Genomic DNA, 20,895 nt, shown 5'->3' on the forward strand with positions numbered 1-20,895 from the left:
GTCGAACTACTAGCATATAGTGCTAAAAGAAACCGGCAACCCCTAAATCCACCTGAACATTTCGAGCTCTCGATACAAATAAATGTATGATGAAAATATTAAGATAGGTTTGATGCGTGTTCACCAACATTCAACTGCTGCCGACGGCCGAAAGCTGACGCCATGACGGGATACCATCACGAGCACCGTTGCAGTGACTGTTTCGTATTTTAGCACGACAACTTAAGTACATCAATTCAAAGTTCAATAGGGATAGCGACTTTCCAAGGTTCGTCATTTTGTTTCTCAGCCTGTTTCAATCTATCCTTCGACAATCCCCAAAGTGTCAATCATACAATAAAAATTCTGTGACGATTCACGCACATACGTATATCTGCCAAGTATTAATGAGACGACATCTAATCCTATAGTAATGTAATACGTTTTACAGAGATCACCGAATAATAGAAATGTCATACAATATATTTTTATCGAGCAATCAATGCTATGGCCAGTGCTCATAATCATTATTACTTCAGTAATACGAAGCGCTGATTTAACCTACGCTAATGGATCATTTGAGGTCGATCGTTTGTGGATAGGAGCATATCGACGAAGATAGTAAAGGAGACAAAATATCAATTATGAAAGAATGGTCTGTTTATATGGTCCGTATAATGGTCCGTTATGGTTCCGTAGATACGGAAATATGAAGTATTATTAAAATATTATGACAAAAAATGATTCCACCTTAATAGTCAAGCTAGAAATAACTGCTTCGGCCCAAACAAGGAGGCAACCATGCGGCGCTCTCATATACATATCTATATATTTCATCTTGTACGACATATATATAAACTTACGTATTTCATTGACACAGGCTGTGGGTTTTCTGTAGGCTCGCTCTACAATACAGGAGATACAACAGCTATCGTCTCTCATCAACCTCTGTAACTAAATAACAACGACGTGTAAAACTCAGAACGCCAAAGCACAGGAACTAGGAAATGTTGTTAGCTATCTTGCGGTTTATAAATCACCACAATTTTCCGAAATACGCCAGTACGCCAGTAGAACTCTTGGCTGGGGTTCCATGCCCGGAGGTCTGACTTATTACGATGATAGAAAGTCATGAACATTAGACATGTTCATGACTTCTATCATGTTCAAAAAAGCAGATTGAGTAATTACTTATTTAGTTTCATCCAAATAATCAAAGGCGCATTTGTCGCATCTAAAGCCCACGCTTTACGCCCTTGCAAAAGAAAAGCATCTTTGGCGCGCAGTCGATCTTGACGAGGTGTATTTTTTCGACGACTTTCAACCAGTATACATGTTAGTTAGCCGGCAAAACGCTCGATTTTTTTTATCAACCCAATTCATTATCGGCTATCTTTAAGGTTAACGCCAATTAAGGCTTCTAGCGAACTACGCATATATCAAAGATTCTCTAAGTCCAGCAAATCAGAAACCGACTGATCTGCGTAAATAAAAATAGATTCCTACTGTCATTCTATCTATCTATCAATAGTATCATCGCATCCAAATTTGCATCACACACATGTTACGAATCATCAGTGATTCGTTCTGTTCAGACCTCAGAACACAATCAGATAATAAGGCTTAATTCATGCACGACGACACCTAGAATCTAGTCTGCTGAATATATGACCTTTTTCATTTGTTGAAGGGTATAGAAATGTTTCCATTTACAGACAGTTTTTCTAGAGATAAACGATTATATTATCTAACGTTGACATTATGATTTTGGCAATTTCGCAAATAGCCTCTTCATAGGAAACTCTGTAAATAAATCCACTCAACGCTGGCTTTGACTAGTTAAACATAGTCATACACAATGCGTGTGTGAAATTTATTCCTTATTTACAACTACACGAATCGCGGCTAGACGCCGAAAAGTTCGTGAGGACACCATTTACATTTATTTATGATACGTACAACAGCGGATGCACGTACATACACATACACACAGGTCAATTAACTCGTTATGTTTTTCGTACTTACCGCACTCAAAGTTGACCACTCACTGGGGTCAAGCTGATGTTGAAGTCGCTCCTGGTTTTTTACTATTCGTATGAGCCGTACAATAAATTGAACAGTGCACTTTGTGTTTACTTCCAACCGTTGAGTGCAGGCCAGAATCAAAAACGAATGTGATAGAAACGCTGATTAATCTATATGCCTTTGACCACTATTATATACACGATATTTAATATTATTGCTATAGCCGGCACTCTTGCGGGTTAGCAGTTGAAAAAAATTACCGCTTTTATAATAACAACAACAGTAGAAGCCACGGAGCCATACGAAAAATGTACGCGCTATGAGACTGTGCGGTTAACGATCACTGCTGTAACTCAACGGATAATAAATTAACTAAAGTTTTTCTGTTTACCGGCCCTTCCATTAGATTATCGACTGCTAACCCTATGAAAAGGGGGACCACAGGGCGTCATTAGACCCGAATCGATTGCTGCAATGACGACCGCCTCCGCTGTCGTTGCCGCGATTCCTACTATTCGGACAACTGCTAATGTTAACACCTCCCGAATCAGAAAGAGCTTTGCCTTCGCCTTAAGTCATCGCACATTCATACGTACTCATAACAACGATCTTGCGTCCACCAAGTCCTGCATGTATTTATTAATTACGGCGATGGCCAAAGACAGGTACTGCCTGTACTTGTTGTTGGCCATCCGACAAACAGGCAGATAAACGTCTGGACAACAGCCTAACCCTCAACTTTTCAGTACCTGGACATTTCGTAAATAATTTCTCTTACATTTTGTATAAGTGGCTATTATGAGCAAGCCCACTATTAATGTTCAGCTATTAATTACACGCTGTTTTACTTCTTAATTAACGGAAAAATCGATAGAGATATAAGTGTTCAAGGAAATAAAAAGCGCGGGCCCTGAATTCCAACTTCCCTCTTGGGGAAGGTACGAATATTGTCGCAACACGGAGCGTTCGTTTCTAAAAGACCAAACAGTAATGAAAGGGATTGGTTTCAGAAAAGTACTCAGAACATTTTTGGTTCTAAAATTAGATCATTATGCCGGTGGTATCGCTTGTAAAGGTACTAATCGTGGGGTTTGATCGGCGTTAGCCATGCTGGAAATAGCTAGTAGGTCATACAGCACGTGTTGGAGGAGGCGCTTTGCATTGTTTAACTGACATTTTCTCTGTCGCTTTTTTGCCACGCACGCCGCTGGCCTCTATCTAAAGCATAACGATAGAGTTCCCAAATGTACTTCAGAATCTCTTCGGGGTTGCGACAGTAATGGCAGCACTTACATCATAAGCCAGGCTGAAGAGGATAGATTTGATCTAATCAAATTTTAGTATCATGCTGACCTAAGTCCTAATTCAGACAGCTAGTCGTCTCCACAAAAAGCATGCAGAACAGACATGACGCTTAATTAAAGGTAGATAACAGCCGGATGTTCATCGTGTGTTTGAATAAATAGCCTACGTTCCGCTTGCGCGGCCCATTCCCACACGAAAATTGGGCCAGCCTGAACGAAAATAAGCATGATAATATTTTCTTCGCAAATTCTTTCATGTTTACCTTTAATGGCAGCGTTTATGTTCTGATTACTTCGTTCGGAATTTGTTAAGAAGATCGCCCATACTGTTTGCCTGTCCAGGGGCGGACATCCTTAGCTCCCCGTTTTCCTGACCTCTGGTCGATGTTTGCTGTTCGTGATCTTCCGACGCAATTCTGGTTTGCCGTGGCTGTTACCATCGCTGTTGTAGTTGTTGTCTACATACTGTTTGTTGCTGCTCTATGCATAGGCGATTGTGGCGAGTCTCTGCTGTTCCCACGACGAAAACCCGATTTTTTTACGATTAGCGATACCAACTGCGGTCACCGTGTGGCAATAACCTCCGATCTTGCTGTTGGTGTAGTTGCCTGTGTTTTTGAGATCGCACCCCTTTTCTTAGGTCCTGTTACGGTGATGCGCATAACTGCTGGCCTAGCTGCTACTACTGTTATTTGTGGCTGCGTGTCGATCAGCGATGTGATGGCTTTATGGTATCATGGCGTCGCGTTGTACCTCTCAGAGTTTGCCCACCATCCCGCTGATCCTTATATAATGGTAGATATAATCAGATCGGAGTTTGCCTGTTTACTTTGCCGTACCAAATCAATCACATGTGTATACTACCTGCTGCTGGTACAGCACATATCAGTGGCAAAAAAAAAGTAGAGATTAGTAGGATACTACCTTAAATTTGTCTGTTGGCTGGTTTGCTTTGATACGTTTACTTCCGTTATTCTTTCACTAAACGTCCTCCTATATTATCGCTCAATGGTGCCCCGCTAGAGGCAACGACCACATTGTTCCATTACGGGCCCCTTAAGAACAGAAGAAAAGTTTGGCTGATCTTGTCTTCACCGCAGTGAAGCCTACGCGGTACTGTAACACCGATTAATATCCGCCGCCGCCGCCGCCACCGCCGCCACTAAGGCCATTACTATCGGCATACTTGCCCCTCCATCAAAGCGGCAATCATCGAAAATTGACGACTGCAGTGGCCACGGCCACTGCGGTACAACGATGTCTGCAACGGCGGTAGAAGGGAAACTACAGCAACGCGTGCGGTCGAGGGCTTCGTTTGTTCCTTGGTTTGTAGCTGCACGTTTTTGGTCATCGTCTTTGCAGGGGCGATGGTAACTGAGAAGGCATCTCAACAACGGCAGTAGCAGCATGCGGCAACAGCAGAAGCGGGCAAGAGTCAGCGGTAAGACTTTGTGGTGATGGTGGCAGAGGCGGCAACGTCGTCGTTGCCGCAGCCGCTGCTGCCCCCGGTGGAGGAGAAGTGGTCGCCCTGCGGACGACGTTTTTGCCGATGACGACGACGACGAGGTCTGCGGCTATGGAGCTGAGGGAACTGACGAAGAGCCAAGCGATGCGGGAAGCGAAAAACGTTTACTATGGCCGATTCGCGCAGCAGTGGCAGTGCACCATACCACAAAGACGACCAGCGGCAGCAGCAGCAGCAGCAGCAGCTGTTGCTACCTCTAGTCTGCCCCTTCGCCACTAGAAAGTCTTTGCTCTGACCCACATTTGCTCAGTGTTAACGAGAACTTTGTCTGGTGTAGTTCGTTTCATAGTGTTTTTGTATCGATCAGCCGTTTCTATTCGTATGCGCATCGTAGACTTGCGTTCCGTGTCCTAATTTACATTTGAGTTCGTCCCGTTCTATTGGTGTCCAGTGTGTGCTCTACAAAGCGGGCAACTTATAGTAATCATATTAGGAAATAAGACGGAGGTCCAAACTCAATATCTTCTACCTTGAACAACAGTCGTGTAGAGTGTTTGTTTGATCTGCCATCTGTTTTTCTATACTTGCTAAATTTCAAAAGAGGATTACAGCCAAAACAACAACAGGCGAGCTTCGCATCGCTGACCACAGGTAGGTTAGTGACGGTGATTGGCCTGGCTGTCCGGAGTGTACGTACTACTTGGATTGTATTTTGTGTGCTCCCCGTGTGTGAGTGATTGGCAAATCGTGTTGTTCTTAGGGATTGTAGGCTGAGCGTGTCTCAGGATGCTCAAAATTTTGACCTTTGGATATAAATTATTGTGAATCAATGGAGGCCATCGCCTTCTAGGATAGTGAATATTGCTATTATTTGTGGGTTACTCATTCTGGATATGCTTATACGTATACGTTCTAACTGCGGTGGATTCCAGTTTATCGTCCGATATAGGACTCATAGCAGAGCAGTCAACAGTCCCGTCCCTTACAACTGCCTATCTCTGGGCGGATTTGATTGACTGACTGACAGGCAGGCCGGGGACGGGTCGAATAATCGCTATCTCTATTGTCTAGTTCATTGGCGTTCGAGGCTATGCTCCCGGTGCGTGAAGACTATAATCTGTTGACACCTGTTTGCTTCGAAAAAGCCTGTTAGTTACTACAACCTGTTGTTGTGAATAGTTATGCGACGGCGATGATGGCATCTTATGCTGAAGCCTGTCTATTATCTTCTACCCACTTCTAACGGTTCTTACAGCTGCAAAGACGCTACTGCTTCGGCCGTCCGCAGCGGGGCGCGTTGAAGTTCCCAACTTTCGGCTCTTTCTAGAGCCGAAGTATGCCTTCGCTATCACTGGAAGCTCTCCTCTTCGAAATATCGGATACCTAACGTAAAATAATAATATGACTGCTCAGTTGCCAAGGGCTATTATTATTCTTATGGACGGGCTCTGCACAACGCTCAAACCTTGCTAACTGCTGGCTTCAGTTTAACGTCACACAAAACAATACACACACAATAGAGTTTTGAGCGGACGTCTGAATAGCGAAAATATCGATAAACAATTTGCCGCATTATGATCCCATACGTCATATTCCTAATAGTTCAATAGTGTGAAGAAGATGATATCCTGAAGTATTGTATAGTAAACACCTAATCATTTCAAAGACTTTACTCCTATAGATCGTTTAAAGGGACACCTTCACAACAGTGAACCGCTATTAGTCCGCATCATCTGTCCAAATTAGTAAACCTTACAATGTACGAGCGGATTAAGCCGAATTCGTAACTGTTGCCTATACGTATGTGCATTAACTGCTACCTTGATTTCTCTGATACGCTGTACTATTCTAGCTTTAGTCTGGTTGACTCGCGAGGGGCAGACGGCGAACCAAATAAGCTACGCTATTCCTTTTGTAACCTTTGTACTTCGAAATCGTTCGTCGCACCTATTCGTAACACGTGTCAATCCACGAGCATGAACGACTGATCGATTCAAGATAGAAGATAAAGCCTCGTACGCTGAAAGCACGCTCCACAAATTGCCGTAAATCTCATCTACAAATTATGATATGAATGGAGGAGTCTTCAGTATCAAATTGTAACTCGTTACTTTGGGAATCGTTGATCTCGCATAGGTAATGTTTTGCTTCCGAAAATTTGCAACTTCGAGCAGTTGACAACGATACAACTGATCGAGATATAGCTCATCCAATGTATGTACTGCATTTATTTTTTAAAAAGCTGAATTTCGTACTCCTCAACCGTACGTGTTCGCCATAAAACGATTTTGGCATTGTTGGATCTACCAAACGTTACTAACCGAAGTCAAAGAAGCTGAGTGGCAGCATTTACGAGTATCTCCAATTTGGTCCTCTATAACAACTCTATTTCTGCCTTTAGCCTGCATTGAAATATCCATTCATGTTTTTTTTTACGTAGTTTCTTTGTTCCGATAGAAAAACAAATCGACAAAGCCATTTGATTCTTGCGAAGAGAACGCAACAGCCTTACAGAGTTCAGGATGAAAAAAAGAAACCTTTGATATAGAAACGGTGCGTATCGGAAAGTCTATTCTTTGAGCAATTCCGCATGAGTCGACTAAAAACAGCACATTTGGGTTAGCTACATAATCTGATGTTCATTACTGCTAGACACTGCTCGCGTATTAATTGCCGTTGAATTAAAGTTCTGAAATTGTGGCCTTCGCGTCAAATAATAAACCCAATTGTAACAATATTTAGAGTGTATACGTACTGTGATCTTATTAAATTCATATGAGTTTTTGTCGGGATCTATTTTTACACCGTCACGTAAGTTAATAAGAAATATGAACAGTACACTTCACGAGGCAATAGTTTCCCCAGATAGATTTCGTACTCCGGGCACCATGGTACTAGCTATGTGAAAGCCGTACCATTGTTATATGGGAACCGCTTTAAAAAGCGCTTTTACTAAGGGAACTATTTATATATCTTCTATTAATACATGTTTATAGGGGACGACGTTTTGGAAGGCAGACGGCTAGCAGCCTGTGCCATGAATGATTTTGTGGGCATTTTTTACTAATTTACTAATTACTAATTAGGATTACTAATTCTACCTAACATCTGAATAAAGTTAAGTCAACGTTAAAGCAGTTTAGAATGCAGAGAAAAAGCTATGACAAGTTACCAAGTGCGATAATGATTCCGTTGCTAATTTATTGGATTTTTTGCTTTGAAAGACATTTTGATCAAAAATTACTTACGGTCTCATTGGCTGAGTTCCGGACCGATCAGCGACGGCATAAAAAGTCCTTCATTAAAAATGTTAAAAAAACAATACCTGTGCATGCCACTTCGTCAACTTTTTTGGTCTGTACCTTGTTTTTAAATGATCTGATGCTCGAGCAAATATCAGACGGCTTAATCAATGTCAACGGTTTCATGTTTTGATTAAACCATTACGTCCACGTAATTGTCTATAGCTGAATAGTCGAGGCAAAAAAAGACCTTCTTTCGACCCTGTCGAAGTAGTCTTCGAAGAAATTAAGACAAAACAAGGATTGCCGAGAACTCGTGAGATTTTTAAACATCGTCTTCACTTTTTATAGCAACGAACTGAAAGACACATTATTGCCAAAAGAAAAAAGCTACAAAAAAAAAAAAAAAAAAAAAAAAAAACAGCGAAAAAAGGTATCCTGTTAGCGACGTGCACGAACGATAACCACACTGACCTTTCAAAGATGCCGAGGCACGCCACAACACAATGGCTAGCCAATCTGTACACAGAAAAAGTACACAAAAGAAGACGATTTCTTTCTTAATCACCCGCTCGTCTATCATTTATCTTCCTGATGATCCTTTATCATCGCCAAGGATAAACTTGGCAGACAGCAATTAATTGACAACAAAGGAAGCAATAAAAAACGAAAAGACAAACTTGATAAAGGATTTATCATTTCGTACGTTGAAAGTAAGAAAATCGCGGTCCAGGAAAGGTCTCTCCCGTACATTAATCAATACGAATAGAGGAGAGACCAGTCAATAGCGCAACAACCGAGTCCGTTTTGTCCATATTCCATAAGAAAAACAACCACCATAGCACTATTACTTGCACTAGATACGCATCTGTTTATTATTTCATGCACAGATCTACTTGCGGATGCGCTCTATCGTCATCCGTTAGTAGTTACTACGAAGAATCGGTATCGAGCAAACAGGTGCAAGTTATTATGAGCAATAACGACGCTATATATATATATATCTTACCATATTTTTGCTATGGTATTTTTTTCGGTTTCGTTTATCATTATCAACGCTATTATACACTAGCGATAAAAATGTCAGAAACGTTGGCGTGTGCCTGTGTGTATTTGAAATGATAACGCTTACGAACGTGATTGAGACTGGTCTAGATTCGTTGCCAGTGCCGGCGTGCGTCCCTCTGCTCTCTATCAGCGGAAAGACGCGCGCGTGACAGCTTTACCGCTATTGAATCCGTATGCCGGCTCCCATAGCTTATCTAAACGAAAATACTCGTATTTATGACGCGATCTAAACGCTACAAAAAGCACAATCGTCCCTATGTACGTCCCGGCAAGGACAGTTAGTAATACGCTATGCTGTTCATTGATTTACATTGATCACAGGCACAGAGTCGTTTCATACTACGGTGTGCGCGCCTATCGTGCTCGATAAGACAAACCTGACTCTTTAAAAACATCTTTAAAGAGGGGGAGAATCCTTACGACTTCGAGGTGTAATAGTGTAATATTGGATGGGAAATAGGGCGTAACTAACGATAAATTTGACGAGGACAACTACTACTAGTATACTGATGCTAATCAATCAGTTGCATTATGATGAAGATCTAGCCGGTGTTCCACTGACACGCAGAAACCATACTAGAAAAAACTATACCATCCATATAACTATTTGGCTCAAATCGTTCTTATCTACAATTGATTTAGAAAAGCTACGGAAAAATCATCGTAAATTATTTATTTATATACCTTCACCTATCGCTTTTGCAAATAAGAAATTATTTAGGGTTTTTTTATGACTAGAACACTCTGACTCTTATGCATGGTATTAAGAGGGTGTTTTGTGCAGCGTCTACGTAGTTCATTCACCGTAGGCTTCGATCGATAAAGACAAATTGGCCGTAGACTTTTTGTTCAATATCACATCGTCGTTTATTTGATTACAACATACCCGTTTAATAATTTGTTTGCCTACCCATTTTATGCATCATCTTAATATTAATTAATATGTATATAGTATGGGGAAAGCTTGAATCCGCAGTTTCAATAAAAAAGAAATCGATTATATTTGATTCACCTTAACACAGTCGTCCTTAGGCCACGCCTGTCAGGCGCAAAATGATTCAACAACTTTCACTGTTACAGTTAATCGCTATTTTATTATAAAAGTGGTTAGAAAACCTGATCGGACGGCGCCGTCGTATTCCTATTTGATTTTGCAATAGCTGGTGTCCAATATGCCTCAAACCGAAATAGCTGTTTGATGACCAGTCCGGTCCTTCATTCTTTAAATAAAATGTAATATTATCCGAATTTGCTCGACCTTTAACTTTTCAATAAATTCAACGGACTTCGCGTAATAGGTCGCCATCGAACTGTGTCGTTGCCCTACTAAGGCACTATGAGGAACGTTTTTTTAATGACGATAGAACGTTCCTCACAACGAGCACATAAATTCTACAAACTCCGCCCGTCTTGTTTATTAACACAATGTGAAAATACTAGTTTTCATCAAATTCTTTTCAATCTGTGACACTAAGATCTTAACGATCTTGGGATTTTACTGGTGCCAGCCTATCTATCAAAGGTATTGACAAATGAGAGAAATCAAGCAACGAGTGCGCCAATAGCCGGTCGTCGTCGTCGTCTCGGGCATTTTTCTCTTTGACCATGAGAGAATTATTTACTATAGTCGTATTTTATTCTACTCAAACCAACGACATACTGTTATTGTTGTTGTTTATCGAATACGAACCGAGTTCGTTACTCGACAGACTCACCCACCATTAGGCCGGCAGATAACTGACGCACGACGAAGTCATCAGCAGCGTTGTCGTTGCAGGCGTCGTAAGAACCGACGCGCTGACAGATTGTGCCTTGTGTTTGTTATTTGTAGACCACTCGTAAAGACCTGCTGCCACTGTCATCACTTCGGTGCCCAATTGCCGTTGATTGCCAATTAAAACCTCAGACATTTATAACGAATTCAATCTGTCCCCTCACCAAATACGTCTGTACGTGTCTGTGTGCTAAGCGCCATTTTGTTTGACTGCATTTTCATAAATCTGCAATCACAGTACCGTCATTATGTGTCTTACGTTATTTTCACCGCTTTCACTTCAGCCGCCGTTATAGCTACCCTGTCAATGCACTCGGTAGAATGGCACGTATAACAATACAATGGACGAGATATTGGTCGATTATTCTGGTTGTCTCTTTATCTATACAAATTTAGTCATTCACAAAGAAGCGAAAATGCCACAGGTAGGTATAGTCAACATAGTATAATCGATATAGTTGGTTCAAACTTAAGGCAATGAAAACAATTGGGCATTTTTTAACATCGACGTAATAGCGTTGAGATAAGCACTGCGTGAGATAAGTACGCGTGAACGCCAGTCGATGACGGCTCTTTACGACAGTGTAGGGCAGTCTTTTATATCGCGCGCTTTATATATATATATATAAAAAGAAGCGATGTTCGTAAAACGTCTAAACGTACCCATTAGACCAGTTCCGTTGACCCCCTAGTATCTGCTTCTAACTGAGGGTGTTAAAGGTAAGGCTGCAAGACATAATCCTCTGGTTATTCCTAAACATAAACATGTGGACGTTCGTTTACGATAGATCCTTAAAATGTATATCGCATTTTCAAAATTCAATCGTCCTTACTAGCATTACCATATCGCACGGCATTTTGCTACTTCAGTATTTAATAATAATCTTATTAGGAATGGCAAACATACTGACACCGACACAAGGTAACGTAAATTTTTATGTCAGCCATACAAAATGGCCACTATTGGTCCTGCTATCTCCTAAAACAGTTGTATTATATTAGTCTATTTCTAACAGTATGATAATGATACCTCGAGTCGAGGCTGGTGCAGCACTACGACTGGCTCATTCTGGCTCTTGCGCTTATGCTCGTACCCTCGATGGGCATGAGGGGTTGGTCCGTTCGTCGATACAACCTCTTTCAAATGGTCATCAGAAACGATGCGCGGTTAAGCCAGTAAGAACGGATCAGCTAGGTCTCCGCCTGTCTGTGCCACAGTTAATAAGCGCCTCTCAGTACAATCAGTGACGTAACTTGTTCTAGCCTGCTGTGGCATTCATGTATGCTGAAGATTTAATAGAGCGAAGTCAGCCCAGCCCGGCAGATAGCACAACGCACAGCAGAGTCCATTACCAAAACCTCCTACATCTTAATCGTGATAGGAACCTCAAAAAAAACAGCACAATGCTGTTAGTAACATATGACTATAATGGCATTATATAATGTGATAAATATTACTGATTGCTGCAGAGAATGCAACAGGTTACAGTATGTTGCCATATTTGAGGTTTTCTGGCGGTACGGGGTTAGTTAGGCAAGTCAAAAACATTTCTGTGTATATAGTTATCTTATATGCAATGTATAGATATAAGTATGTAGTGCTCTATCAGTAAACGTGGTGATCTTCATTATGATGATAAAGAATTGATTAACTCTCTTCTAGCCATCTTGAATGTTCGACTCAGAACAGCCTAATTTTAAACCAAAAAGGTGTTCTATCTTCGATCCCTTGATACAATGCTCTGTTTCCGTGAGATGCTATGACTACACACGTCGACACCCGAGAGCCACGTATCATCTCGACTACGCCATTGGCAACATATTTACATTTTCATTATTTAGATACTCAAGTCATCTTTAAATTGCTTGAACACTACCCGGCGTGGAATGGGTTTTTATAGGACAAAAATAGAACTCTTCATGGCTCCAGAAACTAAACAATTGAGAGACGCTCTTTTATCTACGACCTCGTTTCTTTTGACGGTGCATATTAGAGAAAAGACTTGGCATCCTCCTTATAAATGGGCAAAAACTTTACAAAGGCTCGAACGTATGTCTATTATTTGCCAAGTTTTTTTCCAATATGCTGCCTAACTGGGATATTAGGTTACACCTATATTATACGTACGAACTATGTATGCTGTCAACAAAAACACAGGACCTAAAAAGTTTCAATCAGGAACGAAATCGACGCTGTAACGTACGACTTCAACGCGAGCGGTCTCAAAGGAAAAAATCGGTGCCATTTTTGTACTCATGGCGTAGCGAGAGAGAATTCGTACAAAACAATATAACAAGCGTAGGAACGATTTAATGATTCATATGCAGACGCCTCCATTTTTCAAACCACGATCCATGCGGAAAATAAAAAAACGAGTTATCAACCATTACTTTTTGGCTAGATACTGCGGCGAAAAGCTCTCTCATTAGAACGGTTCCTGTTCGATTGGGTATGCAGCAGGACCTTTCAGCCTTCTACGTACGTATGTGCGTTTGTCACATTTCATGTTGCATCAGGGGCCATCGTCGAGAGAGCAAGTAATCCTCGCTGCCATGCTCGTCGTTGTCTATAAAATGCAAGACCCTTTCATATACTTTATTATCGCATCGATTTGCGTTTGCTCCGTGAAATTGGGGCAAGCGGTTCTACAGTCCCAAGACCCGGACTCGTCCTTACGCCTTCCGGCTTTAAGAATTTTAATTAGCTGATAACTAGTCAACGGCAAAAAAGTCCGAATATGCTTATAATGCCAGGCGAAACTTCAAAAGAAAAGAAAGTAAAAGCAGTGACGGCCCTGGCATGAAGGGAAGTCGAAATCGGCTATGCGGCGGCCACCCGGGGCGAGTTCCGAGTCACCAGCATCGGCAGCAGCCAGTCTGTCAGTCAGCTGCATTACCACATACGGTAATCAAACTTCCAACTGGCGGCAGCAGCAGCAGCATCAACAGTGAGAACACATATTCTTCTTTTTTTTTTTTCTTCTTCTTCGTTCGAAGTACTGACAATGGCGATCATCGCAGCAGTCTAATCGTCAGTCGGCTAACAAATTCATACCACTACCATCAGCGTCAGGAAAGGAAGGAATGATCGTGGCGGACGCAAGAGAACGATTTTGGCGTCCATTAAGCATAAGTGGGCAACTACCGCCGGACAACAACGGCGTGGCTCCTCGCCATTCGATCCTGGCGTTCGTCCTGTTACGCAACTTACTACCGCTCCGATCAAAATTAAAGTTAATATGGCCTGGCATATGATTAAATCACCTCTGCCTAAGGTTTGCTTTCCTATCGTATCGACATGTTTATAAACATGTGAAGGCTAGATGGAATGATTATTATCAATTGTGGTATATATAATGATAATCATGTTATACCGATGGCTTAGAACCTTTAGATATATGTTTTCAAATGTTCACTATCTATGGTAAGGTATTGTATGGTAGATGTTTATCTACGATGCAAAATTTGCAGATCGGTCTCATTGTTGCTCCGTTACATCAAACTAATCCATTACATTGGAAGCGTCCGTTCACTGGAGTTCTTACTGTTACTATTTTTTTTTTTATTGCTGACCTTGTAAATAACTATAATAATATAGTTACAACAAGCGGCGTTAGTGCTATGGTATCATAAAGCGTACTTCAAAAATAAATATCATTAATAATAAATAAATAATAAAGTAATAAAAGTACTGTGTATTATTTTTAATATTATGAACAAACAAAAAAAGCCAATCGTTATTGGAAAATTGAAGCATTTTACAGACGAGTCGGAAAGTCATTGTCTATACACAAGCGTTCTGATTGACATTTTAGCGTAACCTAGATTCGAGTAACCTTTTGGATATTCCGATTATTCTCATAGTATAATGATATAGTTAGCATGATACCAAGAATCACAACAGACACCTAGTCGTATGTACCGGTATAAAGTTTATTTAAAGCTGGATTTCGTAACGCGCCACTATGCAAAAGTATTAAATCCAATAGCAGAAGCATCAACCGTAAGTCGCGTGCTGCTTTTCTCCGCAGGAGCTCATTTGGGACGAACACAATTATAGAAAAATAAATGGACCAGCAGGAGGCCATGCTGGGGAGGGCCAGGACTTTCGGAGCGGGCAGTCCTTTGCGTGGCCGTTACATGACCGCCGCTATAGACTGACGGGGCCCTCGGGTTTCATCAGCACCGGTATAACAAAAGTAGACGTAATAATAATCGGCGCATTTCGACAGAAGTGCGTACAAGCTGCAGCACTGGCTTTTTCACAGTGTCGGGTATACGGAAGGAAGCGCCGATGGAACAACCGCCATTACCTTTGTCGTGGTAGTGTGGTATCAGCGGCAAGCGGTCGAAAATGTCAATGTCTTCGCTTTGTGGCTCGGGCCCCAAGTTCCGCTTAAGCCGCGATACGCCCGGGGGCCATTTTATCGTTTCGTCTGGTTCGAGATCAGTCGACGTCTCAGTGACAACAGCAGTGACGTCCGCAGGTCGAAAAGCAGCAGCAGATCGTTGGCGATAGTTGGACCTGACGATAGCCGCGTCGTGGTATAGCAGTAGCTGCCGAAGCCGTGAAAAATATCATAGCCGTGTAGCAATCATCATAAACGTATTGGCCGCTGGCATAGAGGAAGACGCCACCATGATAGATACCGAAAGTTACTCAACGTCAAGCGTAGCGGATCTGTTGAGGAATCGATCGTCAAAAGGTTAATATGTCATACCGCCACGTGAATCATTACGGTTGTTATATATATGAAGCAATATAGCAAGCCTGCACAGTATGATTTCGTCCGTCCATCTCGTTTGCATGACTTGTCAGACACTGGTCGGCCTCAGTATTGCTAAACGACACTACCATATATTGAGGAGGTTACAGTCGTATCACCTTCAGTGAGGTAACAATGCATATATTACGCATGCATACGAGATGAGAGCATTTGCTAGTCATCCTTGATGAGTATGTAAATAGGCGTGTAGACACATTTAATTTAATTTAAGATTGCTTTAGTCAGCTTCCGTCACAATCTAGGCTTTGCTATTTATAGGCCCAATTCAAAGAAAAGCGACACGGAAATAAATCAATTGATGACGTGTATGGTTGGAGTGACCATACTTTCAGCTCGATTATTTCTAGTACACGTCGTTGGTTGGATATACGTATTTTCCTTGTTGCTAAGCGTTAATACTGCTTTAGCTGTTAGTGTCGTCGCTGTCCAGCCATCGTCTCGGACACAGAACTAGTCTCGATAGGCCCGTTCCGTCAGTCGTCCGCAACAACTTTAATGCAATTTGCATTACAACTGCGATCCTAACTTGTGTCTGGCTAACTTACCCACTGTGCCACTGAGGCAAAATTTTCTCAGTCGGATGGAATCTTTTATCTGTTTGGCTAGCGATGATGACCAGTTTATTAGAGCTAGCGTAAGACAGTAGCGCCATGAGTGAAACACACACGCGCAATTACGTCTAGGCAGGTCGGCTCCATGTCGATGTACGTTCTTTTCTGTTAGGGCATGTATGCAAACACGATTCAATGTGCTTCATGCATATAGAAGGAGGGCTGACAAGGAGGAAGAGAAGGGTCACGTTGCAGCATGGTGCTACTGCGATATGCGTTACGAGAGTCATTCTTAGTAGCATCATTTCCATGAGAGCGTGATTTTTTATTTTCAAATGCTCGAATTGTATTTTTCCTCTTCTGGGTCTTAAAGTCACGATCACAATCGTTTAGATAACTTGCGTATATGTCTTTACGTGGTCATACTAAAGCTGTGTGTTACAATTTCGACCAAACGGCACGGTGATGTAAATCGCGATCTTCACCCGACTCCCTTGTCTTCAATTGTTGATGCAACCAAGACGCTTTCTATGGCCATTGAGCGTCTGTTGTGTATTAACTGTCGGTCATAAACGTACTGGACATCCTTTCTACTCCTAGGAAAGGCAAGTGAGAACGGTCTGGCAGCGAGTATGGACCGAGTAGCTTATATATAGGCCGATATTTACTATAACGAATAATGATTATCGTTGTTGTTTCGTAAGCACTTTTGAGCGTAGTTGAGTTCAATGTTGTTCTAGTCTGCAGCTTGGCTTGGTGTAATAATGATAATTTTGACGTTGTGACGCTCGGGCACAAGAAACCAAATCGGATATACAATATCGTACATCGCTGTGTGTGTCTGCGTGGTGGAAGGAAGCAAATAGTCGAAGACGGCAGAATGTGAAACAGCAAATGTCGGACAACTTTGTTGGCAGTCAGCTGCAATACATAATAATATGGCACATAGAACTACTCTCGTATATTCCCAGTCGTCAACGTTCTGTCACGCTACTGGCGAAGTGCGAAACCGCAAAGCAGTTATCGAGGGCTCTAAACCTCCATGAGTTGAACTGCTGTCGCGGCAACGAAAGCCATCATTACGGCCACCCTTGCCTGTAGCCGTCGCGATGACGGTAGCTCCTGAAGGCGACGTCGGTAAACATGTAAATGTTGCCGACACGTTCTTGATTATCGTTGACGGCATCATCACTGTCATCGGTATGTCTGTTTGTCATGCTGGCACAGGTCTACCACTTGGCGTGCTTCTCCAGGATCAATATTTGAATTGGCAAAGATAGCTAGAGCGATCGCGATCGAACCAGACTCCGCTAACGAAACGGCTAAAGAAACAAAAAAACTCCCACACGAAATAAGACACGAATGCCAGCGGCACTCCTAGACAAAAAAAAAACTGCTTACAATTTCGTTCCATTTGACATGACGCTTTTCTGCTTACTGGGTTCAGGTAACTAACTGGGCTAAGGCCGCTCAGGGAAGGCCCACTGGTAATAAAGAATGTTGCCAAAATTCAGCGATGATTTGTGCTCGCGAATAAAAACTTGGAAAAGCTTTGGTCTGTTTACTTTACTTGGCAATGATCAAGCAATTTAGGCGAAACGAAGATAAGCACAGACGATTGAGTACAGTGTCGGTTTATAACGCAACGATCAATGGGCCATAACGATCTCGTTGTAGTACCCTACGTGTTACCTGCTTAAGAGATCAGCTTGCTAAGAAAAACTAATTCCAATTTACCAGTTGTTGTCTCTGATTCGTGTTTGTCATTGTTATTATATAAAGTAGCTTACTAATCCCAATACATAAATAACACACACCTAAACCATCACTCGAGTCTATTTAGCGGCCATAAGCTAGCAAATTTATTCCAAATGTATTTTAACACAAGGCGATCAGTACAATACTTAGTTGACTTAAAATTAATTTCATACATCTATGCTGATAAAGCTCATCTAAACTTAAATGTATGTTTTTTTTTTTGCAACTTTTACTGCAATCTTATCAAATATTATGATCACTAATGTGGCTTCTGATTCTGCCGCGACGACAAGATTTGCCATTTGCATCTGGCCGAAGTAGACGTCAACCTTAATTGTTTTTTTGATAGCTAGTTAGCCGCAATCAGCGTCTCACAGCACACCCCATCCAAACTAGAGTTTGGAATTTTTTTCCCTCTGTATCTGATCGCCACCTTTACTACTGACTTGGGAAAGTTGTGCCTTCTTGCGTGACCACTGCTCATGTGCAAGTGTACATGTATAGCTATGGTTGCTTACCAATTACAATTCTGATATGTAAACAAAACACTCCTGTTGAGATGTGTATATAGATAGGAGCATGGAGGACCGGTTTAGGGTCGACAGTGTAGACCTTCCTGGGAAGTAAACAAGGACTCCGCACACGAAAAAATGCACGCAGAGACCCAGTCATACAATGTGACATGAGGACAAACACACATATTCTCAAGAACAGTCATGCTTTCATCATGGCTGCATTGTTTTTTAGTAACCATGATATATGATAGCTGAGCCATTGATGTAACTCGGTGGTGATGATGAATATGATCGCACGTCAACGTTGTGTTAGCTCTCAGTAAGTATTTAAAACGAGTAGAGACGATACTGTTGATTTCATAGGAATGGTGATACTGACGTTGGTCTTCGGCCTTCAAATTAACTTTATCTGCTTCGAACTAAGTTACTGAGTAATAATCAGCTTTGTGTTACCACTAAGCTTGCTGACGAATCGGTGCAGCTTAGAAGGAATAGAAGGTACTTATTTAGATATTTTTTTAATTCAGCACATTTTTATTCGACCAATTTTCGGTTTCGAGGAACGTTATTCTTTATTTAACCGGATTCAAGTGTTAGTTTACAACTTAGAACATACACTGTGTCTTATAGATTATCCCTAGCGAGTCTTTAGTGTTTTAGATTTCACGATCTGTTTTGTGACGACGCGTTTTGGGCATTGCGTTGACGAAACGTACGGTACTTGGCATACGCTTGCTGGATACTATATAGTCACGAACCTATGATATTAAATGTAAACGAAGCCTAGTAACCTATAATCAATAATATCTATTTAGAGCAGTTCCAGCTAATACCCATTTTCCAAATCAAAACGGACCGGAACACTTCGAATCGCCTCAATCAGCCAGGGACCTAAAATAAACTGCTTTACAAGTCACGTTAGTTGTTACAAACATCCGAACGCTATGTTACGCATAAAGTCATGTTTAATGCTTTTTCTGATGGCGAATGTTTTGTTCGTGACAGATTTTCTGTCGTCTTGACTGATTCTCTTGTAGACAGTTACTGCATTCCCATTCAGTATTGCGTAAACCTCAGATGCGAGCGAAAATTCTGCTGCACGACTATCTGGGTCGACATAAATCCTATTACTCACTATGAATTCACGGATACGTACTGCTTTTTGAGTACTTTTTGGCCGTTGGTCAGTGGGTGAAGGTCACATAGCGATAAATGCGTATGGATATAGTATGCAGGTCTACTACGGTAGATAATTGGTCCTATTTTGTTTGTAGACCGACTTTTAAAGGGAACCAGCTCGGCCAGGACACAAAATTTCAACTAACTTCATTCAAAAGTCAATTCATTTCGATTACCTTTTTCGCGCATATTATATATATTATTTTGATATTTGGCAAAATCATCAACTCTTCTCGATTGTCACAATTATTATTATTATTATCCATATAGCAGCTGGATAGACTACATATATCTATCGTACGTTTTTAACACGCCAGAATTGTTCAACTAAGTATAGGACATTTCTGCATTTATCCGCAACTACGAGCTGTTAGCCTAATCAATGAATCGAAATAAAAAACATAAACGGCTGTTTATTTGGAATTTTACGGCGAAAAAGTTATCTGCATCTGATCCAGTTTTTGCCAGTTTTTATCTGGCTCTGAAAAAAAATTCAAAAAAAAGGTTACCATGGAGCAAACCGGAAGATTTTTAATGGAGTTTTAATTTAAAAGGCTCAAAAAATAGCTAAAATATTTTTCACATGCCTGGATAAAATTAAAAATCGTTCTGAAGAGGACAATGTTAATTGCATATTGGGTCGTCCAGATAAGTTACAACCGTTAATCTTTTTAAGACGTTCTGCGCTTTTTCGATACTTGTTAGCCGTCTTGAGCCCTATATCTTTTAAACCTTTGACCCGCTATTAGCCAAAAATATAATGCCGCTAGAATTTTCCGTGCACAGTGTACCTCAACTACACTTTAGTTAGTTTTACACCAACAAATATCCGTTAACTTGTGCTTATTGTTAAAAAGCTATTTGCGGATCGAGAAAAAATATTTCGAAGAAACTAGTAAGTGATTTAGATCCCAAATTGAAGATGTAACTGCAGTGAATAATTATTATATTGAAAATGTATATCCCGTCAGAAATAGCACTTGAGGCAAACATATTTTGCTCAGATATGGCTATGGAAAAAACCTAAAAGAAAAAGGTCAGACATAAATACATATCTATATACCTATATTCCTACCGGCTTACGACAAAAAGGTGCTAGTCTACTTCATCTGTGTAAGTGCAATGGTGGTTATTATCGGTGGCGCGAAGTGATAGGCTGAGAGGTACCAGCAGCTTGCGAAGGAATGCGAACGGCCACATAAACAAATTGTAAAGGGGGCGTCGACATTTATAAAGAGTGCTACAGAC

The 20,895-nt window shown here is 41.3% G+C and overlaps 1 protein-coding gene and 3 long non-coding RNA genes across 7 annotated transcripts in view; 1 reads left to right on the plus strand and 3 right to left on the minus strand.

Annotated features, from left to right (window-relative positions):
- LOC147757679 (uncharacterized) overlaps positions 1-8,970 on the minus strand; it is a 35,890-nt gene extending 26,920 nt beyond the window's left edge. For both annotated transcript variants that reach the window (XR_015322371.1, XR_015322372.1), the window contains exons 1-2: positions 8,722-8,970; positions 8,490-8,534 (exon numbers count right to left, since the gene is read on the minus strand). This is a non-coding gene — a long non-coding RNA (uncharacterized LOC147757679). The remainder of the gene's footprint in view (positions 1-8,489; positions 8,535-8,721) is intronic.
- LOC147757681 (uncharacterized) lies at positions 850-4,659 on the minus strand. Of its 2 annotated transcripts, none has more exons than XR_015322374.1 (3): positions 3,572-4,659; positions 2,005-2,114; positions 850-933 (listed from the first exon to the last, which is right to left on the minus strand). It is a non-coding gene; the product is annotated as an uncharacterized LOC147757681 (long non-coding RNA). The 2 variants fall into 2 exon arrangements; XR_015322375.1 differs by having other exon boundaries at positions 871-927.
- LOC111245965 (chorion peroxidase-like) overlaps positions 4,860-20,895 on the plus strand; it is a 94,670-nt gene continuing 78,634 nt past the window's right edge. Inside the window, exon 1 of one of the 2 annotated variants that reach the window (XM_022795027.2) lies at positions 4,860-5,424. The gene's annotated coding sequence lies outside the window, so the exon portion shown is untranslated. Of the gene's footprint in view, positions 5,425-16,486; positions 16,801-20,895 lie in introns of those variants that run through there. The other variant, XM_086981775.1, reaches the window with a different exon arrangement.
- Positions 14,767-16,322, minus strand: LOC147757682 (uncharacterized). The gene is made up of 2 exons (XR_015322370.1): positions 16,190-16,322; positions 14,767-15,538 (listed from the first exon to the last, which is right to left on the minus strand). It is a non-coding gene; the product is annotated as an uncharacterized LOC147757682 (long non-coding RNA).

The sequence above is a fragment of the Varroa destructor genome, unplaced genomic scaffold, assembly GCF_002443255.2.
Source record: "Varroa destructor unplaced genomic scaffold, Vdes_3.0 BEIS01000002.1, whole genome shotgun sequence".
NCBI lineage: Eukaryota > Metazoa > Arthropoda > Arachnida > Mesostigmata > Varroidae > Varroa > Varroa destructor.